Genomic DNA, 15,759 nt, shown 5'->3' with positions numbered 1-15,759 from the left:
AGAACAGAGCCAATTAAAACTGGAGCCACGTCTGCCTCTGTGATGATGTCAAATGTGCTGAGGGGAGGGAGGCCTCTCTTGACTCAAATTATCTCTCCAGTGGTCTGACACGTTCCCTGAAATTCCATTAAGATGATGGAACCTATCCTCTATGTTCTTCATTTTATTTTTCTTTTTTTGAGACAGAGTTTTGGTCTTGTTGCCCAGGCTGGAGAGCAATGGCACAATCTCAGCTTACCACAACCTCTGCCTCTTGGGTTCAAGTGATTCTCCTGCCTCAGCCTCCTAAGTAGCTGGGATTACAGGCATGCGCCACCACACCTGGCTATTTTTGTATTTTTTAGTAGAGACGGAGTTTCTCCATATTGGTCAGGCTGGTCTTGAACTCCTGACCTCAGGTGATCCACCCACCTTGGCCTCTCAAAGTGCTGGGGTTACATGCATGAGCCACTGCACCCGGCCTCCTTCTATGTTCTTAAGGGAGGAAAATGGAATGGGATGGGGGCAGGACAGAAACCAGAAGTCTGCTTTCCTTGGCTGATTGCACTGGTCAGGGCCTGCAAACTCATTTGCCCCAGGTCCTAAGCTCCCTTGGTGTATTGCATGAGCCACCATCCACTATGGTTGTTGCCTGTTTGGCCCCTCCAGGCATTTGTTTTTGTAACTCTTGCTCAACCCATCCCTACACATGGTTTTGACCACTACCTGGGTGGAAATATTTCAAAAATTTCCATCCCTAGCCCATGCCTTTCTTTTTAAGTTCATGATTCTTCTAATTGCTTGTCCCCGAGTGCTTCATCCTTAACTAACTCATCATCATTCCTCATAAAACAACCCCTCTGTAGTTTCCCAAGTCAGAAACCTGGAAAGCATCCTTGAACCTTACCTTCTAGCATATCCAATTAGTCACTACATTCTGCTAACCTTACTTCCTAAAAGTTTCTCATAACTATTTCCTCCTCTCCATTTCTTTCTAATACTATCCTAATTGGTAACTACATCATCTTTTGCTTAAACTATTACAACAGCTTCTAAAAGGTCTCCCTACTATCAGCTCATCTCTACCCAGTCCATTCTCTATGTGACAGCTAAAGTATTTTTGTAAATGTAAATCACACTATAAAACTAGGAATAGAAAAAAATACCTCAATGTAATTAAGGCCATACATGAAAAACTCACACCTAACCTCATACTCAGTGGTGACAAACTGGAAGCTTTTCCTCTGAGATTAGGAATAAGAAAGATGCTTTTGCTACTTCTATTTAACACAGTAGTAGAATTTCTGTCCAGAGCAATTAGGCAAGAAAAACAAATAAAAGGTATCCAAGTTGGAGAGGATGAATTAAAATTGTATCTGTTAGTGGATGAGGTACGATCTGATTTAGCGAAAACTTTGAATTCCACAACAAACTGCTAGAACTAATAAATCAGAAAAGTTGCCAGATACAAAATTAATGCACAAAAAATCAGTTGCATTTCTATAAACTCAACATAGGTAATATGAAAAAGAAATTAAGAAACAATTCTATTTGTAGTAGCATCACAAAAATAATAAAATAGAAATGAACTTGACCAAGGAAACAAACGACTTACACACTGAAAACTATAAAACATTGTTGAAAGAAACTGAAGAAGACACAAGTAAATGGAAAGACAGCCTGTGGTGATGGATTGGAAGACTTACTATTAAGACGTTGACACTACTCAAAGCAATCTATGGATTAAATGCAATTTATATCAAAATCTCAATGACATTTTTCAGAAATTTTTTGGATATTTTTCCTAAAAATCTGTTCTAAAATGTGTCTGATACTTTGAGGAACCCAGCTAGTCAAAATAATCTTGAAAAAGAAGGACAAAGTTGGAGGCCTTGACTTCCTGATTTCAAAACTTATGGCAAACTATTGTAATCAAAACAGTGAGTCCAGGGGTGGTGACTCATGCCTGTAGTCCCAGCAACTAGGGTGGTTGAGTCAAAAGGATCACCCAGTAGTTCAAGGCAGCAGTGAGCTATGATCACGCCACTGCACTCTAGCTTGGGCAACAGAGCGAGACCTCGTCTCTTAAAAAAATGAACAAACAAAAAGCACACACAGAAAACAGTGATGTACTGGTATAAAGGTATAAAGATAGACATAGACAAATGGAATAGAATAGAGAACCCACAAGTACACCGTTGCATATATGGTCCAGTGATTTTCAACAAGGGTGTCATGACCAGTCAATGGGGGAAAAGGCAATCTGTTCAACAAACAGTATTGGGAAAACTGATTATCCGCATTCAAAAATATGAAGCTGGACCCTTACCTTACACCATATTCAAACTTAAAATTGATCAAAGACCTCAACAAAAGAGTTAAAAATATAAAACTTTTAGAAGAAAACATAAGGGAAATTGTTCATGACATTGGATTTGGCAATGATTTTTTGGATATGACCTCAAAAGTACAACAGAAGGAAAAATAGATGTTAGACTTCATCAAAATTAAAAAACTTTTGTGTGTGAAAGGCCACTATAAACAGAGCAAAAAGGCAACATATAAGATGGGAAAAATACTTACAAATCATACATCATATAAAAATCAATGTCCAAAATATATAAAGAACTCCTACAACTCAACAACAAAACAACAATCCAATTTAAAACTAGGCACAGAACTTGAATAAATATTTCTCCAGAGAAGATATTCAAAAAATGAATAAGCACTTAAAAAGATATTCAGGCCGGGCGCGGTGGCTCAAGCCTGTAATCCCAGCACTTTGGGAGGCCAAGACAGGCGGATCACGAGGTCAGGAGATCGAGACCATCCTGGCTAACACAGTGAAACCCCGTCTCCACTAAAAAATACAAAAAAAAAAAAAAAAAAAAAAAAAAAAACTAGCCGGGCGAGGTGGCGGGTGCCTGTGATCCCAGCTACTCAGGAGGATGAGGCAGGAAAATGGCGTAAACCCGGGAGGCAGAGCTTGCAGTGAGCTGAGATCCGGCCACTGCACTCCAGCCTGGGTGAGAGCGACACTCTGTCTCAAAAAAAAAAAAAAAAAAGATATTCAATATCACTAAATGTTAGGGAAAGGCAAATCAAAGCCACAATGAGATATCACTTCACATGCATTAGGATGGCTAGTATATGAAACCCAGTCAACCAACCAACCAACCAAACAACCAAACAAACAAAATCCAAAAAATCCAGAACATAGGGCCAGGCGCGGTGGCTCATGCCTGTAATTCCAGCACTTCGGGAGGCCGAGGCGGGCAGATCATGAGGTCAGGAGATCAAAACAATCCTGACCAACATGGTGAAACCCCGTCTCTACTAAAAAGACAAAAAAATTAGCTGGGCATGGTGATGCATGCCTGTAATCCCAGCTACTCAGGAGGCTGAGGCAGGAGAATTGCTTCAACCAGGGAGTCGGAGGTTGCAGTGAGCCGAGATGGTGCCACTGCTCTCCAGAAAAAAAATAAAAATAAAAATCCAGAACATAACAAGTTTGGCAGGAATGTGGAGAGATTAGAATGCCTGTGCGTGCTACTGGTAGGAAAGTAGACTGTGCAGCCATTGTGGAAAGCAGTATGGTGATGCCTCAAAAAATTAAACACAGAATTATTATATGATTTAGCAATTTCACTTCTGGATATATACCCAAAAGAATTGAAAGCAGCACTCAAACAGATATTTGTACACCCATGTTCACAGCAGGATTATTCACAATAACCGAAAGGTGGAAGCAACCCAACTATTTACAGATGGATGAATGGATAAACAAAATGTGGTATACACACAATTACAGAATACATGGAAAATGCGGTATATGTATAATGGAATATTATTCAGCCTTAAAAAGGAAGGAAATTCTGGAATATTATTCAGTCTTAAAAAGGAAGGAAATTCTGGAATATTATTCAGTCTTAAAAAGGAAGGAAATTCTGACACATGGCTACAACATGGTTGAATCTTGAGGGCATTATGCTCAGTGAAATAAGCCAGTCACAAAGAAAGAAATAATGTTGATTCCACTTATATGAGGTACCTATAGTAGTCAAATTCATGGAGACAGAATGTAGAATAGTGGTTTCCAGGGTCTGGGAGGAGGGGAAGATAGGGAATTAGTGTTTAATGAGTACAAAGTTTCAGCTGGAGATGACAAAGTTCTGCAAATGGATGGTGGTGATGGTTGTATAACACTGTGAATATACTTAATGCCACAAAATGTTATACTTAAAAATTGTTAAGCCGGGCACGGTGGCTCACACCTGTAATCCCAGCACTTTGGGAGGCCGAGGCGGGCGGATGACAAGGTCAGGAGATCAAAACCATCCTGGCAAACATGGTGAAACCCTGCATCTATTAAAAATACAAAAAAAATTAGCCGGGCATGGTGGCGGGCGCCTGTAGTCCCAGTTACTCGGGAGTCTGAGGCGGGAGAATGGCGTAAACCCAGGAGGAGGAGCTTGCAGTGAGCCGCAATTGCGCCACTGCACTCCAGCCTGGGTGACAGAGCGAGACTCCGTCTCAAAAAAAAAAAAAAAAAATTGTTAAAATGAGAAACTTTATTATATATATTTGACCACATAAAAATATAAATCTGGTATGTTACTCCCCTGCTTAAAATCCTTAATGTTGTCCCATCACCTTTGGGGTAAAGGTCAACCTCTTTAGTTCACAAACAAGGACTTTCTTCATCTGATCCTGTGCATATTCTCATCTCATAACTCCTTCTATTTTACCTTTCTTGTTTCAGGAACAAGTAAGTTCTAGTAGTTTCCCAAAGAGGAAGGTGGTTTAGTCATCCTGATCGTACTCAAGCAGTTTCTTCTGCTGATCTTCACAGTTCTCAGCCCTGATTACACAATAAAATCAACCAGAGAGCTCAAATCAATACCACTGCCTGGGTACCACTCAAAACCAATTAAATTAGGAACTCCTCTGGAGGAGATCCAATCATTAGTATTTTTTAAAGTTTCCCAGATGGTTTGAATGGAGAGCCACTGCTTTAGAATATAATTTCCCACATGTTGGAACCTGGCTAGTTAGTTCATTTATTCTTCAAAATCCAGCTCAGGCATCTCCTCCCCGAAGAAATCTTCCCTGATGCCACCTGCTAGGCTGGGTCTGGCACCCATGCTCTGGGCTTCTGCAGGCGCCTGTTGCAGTTCTCACACTGTATTGGAGGTGTCATTAACTTCTCACTCTCTTCCACCAGGCAGAACTTCTTGAAGGCAGGGATGATGTTTTACTCATCCTGGTTGTCCCTGTTCCAGAGCAGGATCAGGGCCAGCAAATGCAAACTGTCTTCCCTTTCCCTTACTCACTTTCCCTTGATAAAGGTCTTCACATACATTTTCTCCTTTCAACAAAGGCCCCCCAAGAATGAGAATATCTGCCCAGTGAGTTACAGCAATGTGGCAAAGGCAGAATTAGAATGAGTTTCTCCATTAGCCCAGCCCAGGCCTCTTCTTACTTAACAGCCTAATACTGTATGTGAAAATCAACAAAAGCACCCCTTAAGAACTTTCCCAAACTCTCCCTGAATCGGCAGTTGGAGGATGACTTATCCTCAGGAGTACTAAGGGGGCTTATCTGGTGCGTGCGTCTGCACACCTAGTGGAAATGTGTGGTTCAATGAATGGGATTTGAAAATTGGGATTTAGAAATCAGGAGGCAAGAGTTTTGGGCCTGGCCCTCATATGATTTATTTGAACTTTCACAAATGAAAATGCCTCTTTGAACTTCAGTTTCTTCATCTATTAAGTGAGGATAGCAGTGCTTTGCTTTCTAGCTCACAGGGTGTTTTGAAAGTCTGAAATCAGATCATAAAGAATAAATAAATGGAGGTATATTCACACAATGAGTATTATACAACAATGTGAATGAACAGACTATAATTCTATGCAATGTCACAAACATAATGTTGATGAAAGAAGCCAGACATAAAAGAGTATAATAATTCTGCATGATTCTACATATATAAAGTACAAAAGTAGACACAAGTGGTCTGTGCTACTAGAGGTTAGGTTAGTGGCATGGTGATGGTGAACAGCGACGGGAAGGAGGCATGAAGGGGCCCTGGGGTGCTTCATTTGAGTGCTCATTGCTAAGATGTATTCACTCTGTGAAAATTCATCAAGCCATATCTTTATATGTGTACTTCTCTGTGTGTATATTATACTTTAATTTAAAGTCTTTTAAACTCTAAAACAAATGAGGCTCATAAAACATACAACACTATATAATGACAATACATAATAATGACTATATAGGTATATATAAAGATATATAAACATATGTATGTAGTATCTACACACACACACACACAATCCACTTTTGTTGATGTCTTCTACTAAAGGCACAGTGGCAAATGCTCTACACATATTATCTCATTTAACCTTTACAGAAATTCCATTTAACAGAAGAGGAAACTGAGACCACAGAAAATAAGAAATTTGCTTAAGATTATTCTGATCTTGGGCAGAAATGGGCTGTTCTCAAAGTCAGATTTCTGGCCAATTCAAAGTAAATAATTAAAAAGGGTACAGGCTTTGAGATCAGGAAGAACACTCACTAATTCTGTGGACTTGGACAAGTTTCTTAACCTTTCTGTTGATTCAATCTCCTCATCTTTTGCATGGAGATAATAATACCTGACCTTTTGCAAGTCACAGGTGGTGAGGACTAATTAAAAAGAAATGGGGGAAAAAAAGAAGATAAAAATCTGTGACTCAGTCACTCAGGCTCTCCTGAAATACACAGGAAAGTCAGAAAATGACCTGCTTGGGTAAAACCTACTCTGGAAATGGGAGGAAACAGAAATGGAAACAGAAATAGAGAAAGAAAATGAAAATGGAGGTGAAATCAACATATGATAAAAGATTTTGGAAACTCTTTTGTCTCATTTATTCATGGGAAAGGAATTATAAATATATGTATCATGCAAATTACCTTTAAAAATAATTTTAAAGACAATTTCTAAGGCAGTATGATATAGTAGAGAGAGTACCCTGAGTTCTAATTCTAATTTCACAACTTCAAATCCATAGTTACATTTGGAGATGTCATTTAAATTCTCTAAATATTTTGATCCCTATCTGTAAAACAGGACTATTAAATACCTACCTGACTTCCTGGGGAGAACAAATTGAGAAAATACAGAAACAAATAATTTGAAAAGTTAAAGTACCATTTGGGTCCAGCTTAAAGTCACTTTTACTAGCCATATGACTCAAATCATTTCACATTTCTGAAACCATTTACTCATCTGTGAAAGGCATGAAGATCGAACCTATGTCATAGAATTGTTAAAGGGATTAAATGAAATACTGTAGTTAAATGCTTAGCATAGTGCCTGGCATGCATTCAGGACTCAGTAAGTGGCTGTGTTTATGACAGATATCAATGACGACAGCAATAGAAACATTACTGCTGGGAAGTTTTTTAAAAGGTAAGATATATCAGGCATTTTAGAGAAAAGAAGAATTCATAAAAAATGTTAAAGTTCGTGTTTCTCTGACTTTTAAATTTGTCCTTACCCTGAGAAACTACAACAGAATGGCATGCCTCAGGTAATGTGCTTCTCTGTAAATTTTCTTTGACTCTACAAGGTTAGAAGCCTCCCGTCTCCTGTGATTGAACACTCCCAAGACATTGGATCATTTCCTGAACTTCATTTATTTAATAACTAATCTTTTATTGCCTCCTCATTTTTAAACCTGGCCAGTCTTGTTCCCACTCCCACCCCCTTTCAAGGTCTCACCTCTTTAATCATTTGGATAATGCTGAGACACACTACAAACCATTTTAATGGAGGGCTGATAAGTGAAGGCCATTTTTCCTCCTGTCTGCTTCTCAACCAGCAGTATTTCGGATGATTTTCAATAATCCCAGCAAATCCCTCATGTCATTCTCCCACAGCCACCTAGTTAATATTCCCAGTCAACAGGTTTCTTTTGGCTCTTTTGTCTGGGAAAGGCTGCTACACAGGGCCCCCAGAACAGCAGAAAAATGAGTCTGTACCTAGAATTTGCAGAAACCAAACCCTCAACTTCAAGATGAACATTTTCTCAAGTTAATAATAATAGCTACCATATCTGAGCCATAATTCTGTGACAGACACTGTGCCAAGCACTGTACCTATATTATCATGTTTGATCCTCATAAAACCTACTACCGAATACCTCTCATGTTCATGTTATGGATGGGGAAACTTAAGCGCAGGACAATGTTACTCAAAGTGTGGTCCTCTGAGCAACAGTATTACCTGGGAACTTGTCAGAAAGCAAATTCTCCCGCTCCACCACAAATGTATTGAATAAGAATCTCTAGGGGTGGTGTTCAGAAATCTGTTCTAATAAGCCCCCACTGGTGACTCTGATGCAAGCCAGAGTTTGAGAAGCTCTGGACTAGAAAAGGTGAGTAACTTGCCAAGTTCGCAGCGCTAATGAGGGGCAGAGTGAGGCTTGGAAATCAGAGCCTGATTGACTCCTAAACCAAAGTCACAGGACTGTGGAATGTGAGGGCTCACAGAAGTTTTAGAATTTGAAGTAAAACTGCCTCGTATAATAAAGACAGCTATTATTTCATTTAGCAAGATGGGCAGAGGTAGCTCAGTTCCAGGACTGGTTTAATTCAACAGTTCAGTGACTTATGCCTTCAGATCAGCAGCATCGCTCTCATTCTCTTGGCTTTGTCTCCATGGTCACAGGAGGACTGCAGCAGTTCCAGGCGTTGTATTTTGTTCCTCAATGTCAAAAGGTCTGAAGCTGGGGGCAGGGGGAAAGACCCTGTCTCTTCTTCCATATTTTCTTAGGAGCAATATTTTTTTTTTTCCCTAAGAAGCGGTTTTCCCCAACTCATGCATTACTGTCCAGAGAGAATAGTCTCCCCCTCTCATGCATTACTCTCCAGAATTCCATCCAATGCTCATTCCCAAACCAATCATTGGGAAGAAAGATGGAATAACATAATTCAATAAGACTAAACAAGATTCACCTTACCTGAAGCATGTGGCTACTTGAATGAACACAGAGGGTGGAAGTGCTAGTCAGACCAATGGATACAAATTATGAAATGGTGAAAAATGTTTGGATTCATAGGATGAGATCAGATGATGGAAACTCATAAGAAATACAGAACCTGTAAATGTTTGAGTAGGAGAGAGGAACACATACAGGCACACATGCAAAGAGTCTGCTGGTGGTATGCAGGAGAGATGGGCACTGGATGTAAGAGTGGTAGTCTATGTGACAGGCTGTGGAGAAGACCAGCTGTTGCTGTGACCTTGGTGGAATTTGCAAAGGGCTTGGTTTAGATAAGTGGCAGTGGGTATGAAGCATGGGTAAACATAACGGTCTTTTGGAAGGAAAATTGGCATGAGTGGGTGGCTGACTGGCCACAGAGAGATAAAGAAGGGGCAGAGTCAGGGTTATGAACTATTTCTACGTCTATGACCAGTTGTTCTCTGTCCCTCTGGAGCCAGGATGGAAAGAAAAGTGCCAAATCCTGCAAAGAGACTTTAGGCAAGTTAAAGCAAAACTGTGCATTGTGTGATAGGTTATTTAGGGGTATGTGCCTGAGTTCTTAAATTTGGTGCTTGACTCTGTGATTTAACAATAACAGTGTCATTTATTGACAGTCTAATATGTCCTTCTGTTTTTTATTTATATTTATTTTTATTACGGACAATTTCAAACATGCACAAAAGTAGAGAGGATGGTATCATGAATCTGCATTTACTATTAGTCAGCTTCAGCATGGTGAAATCCTAGTTAATCGATCTTGTTTCCTTTATTTGCTCACCTACACTTCCCTATCTCACCCTTACCCAGGTTATTTTAAGAACAGCTTTTCTGAGACATAATTCACATAATATACAACTTATTTATTTAAAATGTACAATTCAATGGTGTTTAGTATATTCACAGAGTTGTGCAACCATAACCGTAATTTTAGAGCTGTAATTACATTTTCCCCAGAAGAAATCCTGTATCCTCTATCACCCCCATGACAGTTCCCTTCCCCAGTACTAAACAACCAGTAAACTACTTTGTTTCTATAGATTTGCTATTATGGACATTTTACACAAATAGAATCATATAATATGTGGTCTTTTATGACTGGCTTCTTTCTTTTTTTTTTTTTTTAATTTTACTTTACGTTCTGGGATACATGTGCTGAACATGCAGGTTTGTTACATAGGTGTACATGTGCCATGGTGGTTTGCTGCACCTATCAACCTGCCACCTAGGTTTTAAACCCCACATGCATTGGTATTTGTCCTAATGGTCTCCCTCCCTTTTCCCCTCACCTCCTGACAGGCCCCAGTGTATGATGTTCCCCTCCCCGTGTCCATGTGTTCTCATTGTTCAACTCCCACTTATGAGTGAGAACATGTAATGTTTGGCTTTCTACTCCTTTGTTAGTTTGCTGAAGATGATGGTTTCTAGCTTGATCTATGTCCCTGCAAAGGAAATGAACTCATTCTTTTTTATGACTGCATAGTATTCCATGATGTATATGTGCCACATTTTCTTTATCCAGTCTATCATTGATGGTCATTTGGGTTGGTTTCAAGTCTTTGCTATTGTAAATAGTGCTGTAATAAACATACGTGTGCATGTATCACTGGCTTCTTTCAATTAACATAATGTATTTGAGGTTGTAGCATATATCTACTTCATTTTTTATTGCCAAGTAATATTCCATTGTACAGATAAACTACATTTTATTTGTCCATTTATCAGTTGATGAACATTTGGGTTGTTTGCACTTTTTGGCTATGATGAAGAAGGCTGCTACGAACATTCATGTACAAGTGAGTACATTTTCATTTATCTTGGGTATATACCCAGAAGAGAATTTTCTGCACTATATAATATATCTGTTTAACCTTTTGAGGAACTACTAGACTGGTTTCCACAGTGGTTGCACCATTTTACATTCCCACTAGCAGTGTATATGGGTTCCAGTTTCCTTGCATTCGCTCAAAACTTGTTATTATCTGTATTTTCAATGATAGCTATCCTAGTGGTTGTGAAGTGGCATCACCTTGTGATTTTTATTTGCATTTCCCTGGTAGCTAACAATACTGAGCATATTTGTTATGCTTATTGGCCATTTGTATAATTTTTGGCAGAAATATTTATTTAGATAATTTGCACATATTTTATATTGGTTGTCTTTTTATTATTGAGATGCATAAGTTCTTTATATATTCCAGACAGAAGTCCCTTATCAGATACATAACTTGCAAATATTTTCTCAATTCTATGGGTTGTCTTTTCTCTTTCTTGATCGTGTTCTTTGAAGCACAAAAATTTTTAATTCTGAAGAAGTCCAAAGTTACCTATTTTTTCTTTTGTTGCTCATATTTGTAGTGTCATATTTAACACACACTTGCCTAATACAAAATCACAAATGTTTATGCCTTTGATTTTTAAGAAAAGTTTTATAGTTTTAGCTCTTACATTTAGTTCTTGATGAATTTTGAGTTAATTTTTTAATATGGTGTGAGACAAGGGTTCCACCTCATCCTTTTGAATGTGCACATCCAGTTGTCCCAACACCATCTATTGAAAAGAATATTTTTTAAAATGATTGAGTTTTCTTGACTCTCTTATTGAAAAATCAATTGACTTTTGTTGCAATTCCTTTTGGCATCTTCATTGTGAAATCTTTTCCTGTTCCTGTGTACAGAATGGTATTGCCTAGGTTTTTTTTCCCAGAGGTTTGATAGTTTTGGGTTTTACATTTAAGTTTTTAATTCATCTTGAGTTAATTTTTATATATGGTATAAGGAAGGGATCCAGTTTTAATATTCTGCATATGGCTAGCCAGTTATCCCAGTACCATTTACTGAATAGGGAATCCTTTCCCCATTGCTTGTTTTTGTCAGGTTAGTTGAAGATCAGATAGTTGCAGTTGTGTAGACTTACTTCTGGATTCTTTATGCTGTTCCATTGGTTTATGTGTCTGTTACTATACCAGTGCCATGCTGTTTTGGTTACTGTGGCCCTCTAGCATAGTTTGAAGTTAGGTAGTGTGATGCCTTCAGATTTGTTATTTTTGCTAAGAATTGTCCTGGCTATTCAAGCTCTTTTTTGGTTCCATATGAATTTTAAAATAGGTTTTTTCTAGTTGTGTGAAGAATGCCAATAGTAGTTCGATAGGGATAACATTGAATCTATAAATTGCTTTGGGCAGCATGGCCATTTTAACGGTATTGATTCTTCCTATCCATGAACATGGAATGATTTTCCATTTGTTTGTTTCATCTCTGATTTCTTTGAGCAGTGTTTTGTAGTTCTCCTTGTGGAGATCTTTCACCTCCTTGGTTAGCTGTATTCCTAGGTATTTTATTCTTTTTGTGGCAATTGTGAATGGGATTGTGTTCAAAAGCGAAAAATGAAGAATGGGATCTAATTAAAGTAAAGAGCTTCTGCACAACAAAGGAAACTATCAACAGAGTAAACAGACAACCTACAGAATGGGAGAAAACTTTTGCAAACTATGTATCTGACAAAGGTCTAATATCCAGCATCTATAAAGAACTTAAACAAATTTACAAGAAAAAACCCAAACAACTTCATTAAAAAGTGAGCAAAGGACATGAACAGACACTTTCCAAAGAAGACATACATGCAGGTAACAATCATATGAAAAAATGCTCAACATCTTTGATCACTGAGAAATGCAAATCCAAACTACAATGAGATATCATCTCACACCAATCAGAATGGCATTTATTTAAAAGTCAAAAAAATAACAGATGCTGGCAAGTTGCAGAGAAAAAGGAATGCTTATACACTGTTGGTGGGAGTGTCAATTAGTTCAACCATTGTGGAAGACAGTGTGGCACTTCCTCAAAAACCTGAAAACAGAAATACCATTGGACCCAGCAATCCCATTACTGGGTATACACCCCAAGTAATATACATTTTTATTGTAAAGAAACATGCATACGTATGTTCATTGCTGCACTATTCACAACAGCAAAGACATGGAATCAAACTAAATGCCCATCAATGACAGATTGGATTAAGAAAATACAGTACATATATACCATGGAATACTATGCAGCCATAAAAAGAATGAGATCATGTCCTTTGCAGGAACATGGATGGAGCTGGAGGCTATTATCCTTAGCAAATTAACACAGGAACAGAAAATCAAATACTGCATATTCTCACTTGTAAGTGGGACCTAAAGATAAGAACACATGGACACATAGAGGGGAACAATATACACTAGGGCTTTTTGGACGGTAGAGGGTGGGAGGAGGGAGAGGATCAGGAAAAATAACTAGTAGTACTCAGCTTAATACCTGGGTGATGAAATAATCTGTACAACAAACCCCCATGACACACGTTTCTGTGTAACAAACCTGCACATGTACCTCTGAACTTAAAATAGAAGTTAAAGTAAAAACAAAACAAAAAAACAAACAAGAAAAAGAAAGAAAATCAATTGACTATCTCCACCAATTACTTTGAAGCAAATCCCAAACATCATGTCAATTCACCTGTAAGTATATCAGGACATATCTCTTAAGATTCAATGCTTTTGCATTGTGTTTATCTAATCCCTGATACTCACAACAACCATCAAGGTATCAGCATTCACATTTAACAGAAAAGGATACTGAGGCTTGGAAGTGCTGGGTAACTTGTCTAAGATTATGCAGCTACTGAAGAGACAGAGCCAGATGCAAAGGCTATGCCCTTCCTATGACACCGTCATCCAATGCAGCCAAAACACAGTGAAATATAGTAATAGCAAGGGCAGCATGACTCAGGCAACCCTTGTCTTCACTTCCTTAAAGGTATCATTTAACTTGTTTACTTTCTTCACTGGCATCATCACCATTTTTATTTGCCCTTCATCTAGTATCCTGTTAATCAGGAGACAGAAAGACAGCTCTCTAAAAACCCGTAAATTACCTCTACAGAACGCAGAGAAAAAATGTGAGGTAGAAAAATAAAAACTTTGGGGCAAAAGTCCGTGAATTTGTATCAATCTCAGAGGTGATACTCTTCATTCTGAAGTGAGGAGTAGGTTGAATAATCTTAATTTTCAAATAGAATTTGAAATTTTGCTTACTAGCAGGAACACTTGAATTACAAAATATTAGAATTGAAAGACATTTTCAGTAGTTTGTCAGAACTTTTATTTCAGACATGTCCATTGGCTTTTCAAAGGTGACACCATGAATTAGTGGTGGAAAAGGGAGTCAAGGGCAGGTGCTCTGATTCCTATATTAGGGAACCTCAGATGTTTTGGGGTGTAGAGCTTACTGGGCATGAAGTGGCAGATGAGCTGCCCTCACCCCATAAAGGGTAATCTTATGAGACTCTAAATAAATTGCAGAAATTCAGAAAAGGGAGAAAAATCACTGATGATTGGGATTTTTCTGAACCTGCCCATGAGGCACAGTAATTTTCAAAGATCCATAAGGTAACAATCAATTCATCTTCTGAGTCAGAGGTAAGATATATAATCCAGGAATTGGAGAACATCAGGCAGATTCTGTCATCTTTCCAATAAGGCAAAGAAAGAAAGAGTTGGGTTCAGACCCAATTTCAATGTACTGCCTAGGACACTTCAGAAATACTGTAGAGACAACATGGGTTTGAAATAACTGAGGTGAAGAAGAGAGGTATAGCCTATGCTAGAATGGTTTAGGAGCTATACCAGAAGCCAGATTCCCACCAAGGTGGGCAGTGTAGGGGAGGGGATGTCAAACAATGACATCACCTTTAGGACACTTCAGTGTCTTCCACCCAGCCCCTTTCTATACCTCAAGCAGCAGGTGCTTCTGGGAAAGGTCCTAATGGTAGCTTAGTATAGGTGTTGTAGCAAGACTTCAGGATCAACTAGACCAATGTTCACATCCCAATTCCTTTACTATCCAGCTATGTGATCGTAGGCAAGTCATTTCACCTCTCCGAGCCTCAGTTTCTTCCTCTGTCCAAAGGAGAATGTTGTGAGGATTAACTGAGACAATGGTATAAAGCACACAGCACAGTTCCAGGCAGAGAGCAGATGTTTCACTTGAGATTTTTTTCTGTCCTCACTCTTTAGTCTTTAACAGCTTAGTATGAGTTTTGGTCTTCATGTCTCTTAAGATCTGTATCTTTCAGGATAGAATTAGGTATTTTATTCTTCTATTGAGAGATTTTAGACCTAAAGGGGCAGCCCTGCTGAGGAACCTGAGGCCAGAGTACTCAGGGCAGAGTCAATGTCTGGACTCTCCATTCAATGCTTCCTCCTCGGCGTCACCATGGTGTGCCTGGGATGCTGGTTGCCATGACCACCTAATTATTTTCTCTAGGTCTGACCACCATGACAAAGTGAAATACTTAAACACTTGCCAAACTCCCAGCCAAACAAGCAGCAGCTGTCCAATTTGAAAAACATCATTCCTGAACAATAATGTTTGGTTTCCCATCAATCACGTGGACTCATCCACAGAAATGGCTGTAGAGAGAGGCAGCTGTGGGGAAGCCAAGAATAGGAGCCGGAGAACAGAATGGAGCCAGGCTTATGTTCTGTGTCTCCCGTGGATGAACCATGCAGGAGTCACTCTTTGCCCACATGACATACTGATTAATTTATGGAGCCACTAGGTATGTCAATTGGTTTTAGGACAAGCTCTGACAAATATCCAACAGCAGTGGAGAGCAGAGAGAATGGCTTTTTGAGTCAGACGTCGGTGTCAATACCACTTTTGCCTCTGACTTGCTAGGTGACTTTGCCAAATTCACTTCT

General features: G+C 38.9%; 1 long non-coding RNA gene across 1 annotated transcript in view; it reads left to right on the top strand.

Moving 5' to 3' along the window:
• LOC117091987 overlaps nt 1-15,759 on the top strand; it is a 73,052-nt gene that overhangs the window by 19,700 nt on the left and 37,593 nt on the right. The window lies entirely within an intron of this gene.

This window comes from Trachypithecus francoisi, unplaced genomic scaffold (genome assembly GCF_009764315.1).
Source record: "Trachypithecus francoisi isolate TF-2019V2 unplaced genomic scaffold, Tfra_2.0 Lachesis_group12, whole genome shotgun sequence".
NCBI lineage: Eukaryota > Metazoa > Chordata > Mammalia > Primates > Cercopithecidae > Trachypithecus > Trachypithecus francoisi.
The sequence above is the reverse complement of the archived record's forward strand: the minus strand, read 5'-3'. Positions and strand labels throughout refer to the sequence as shown.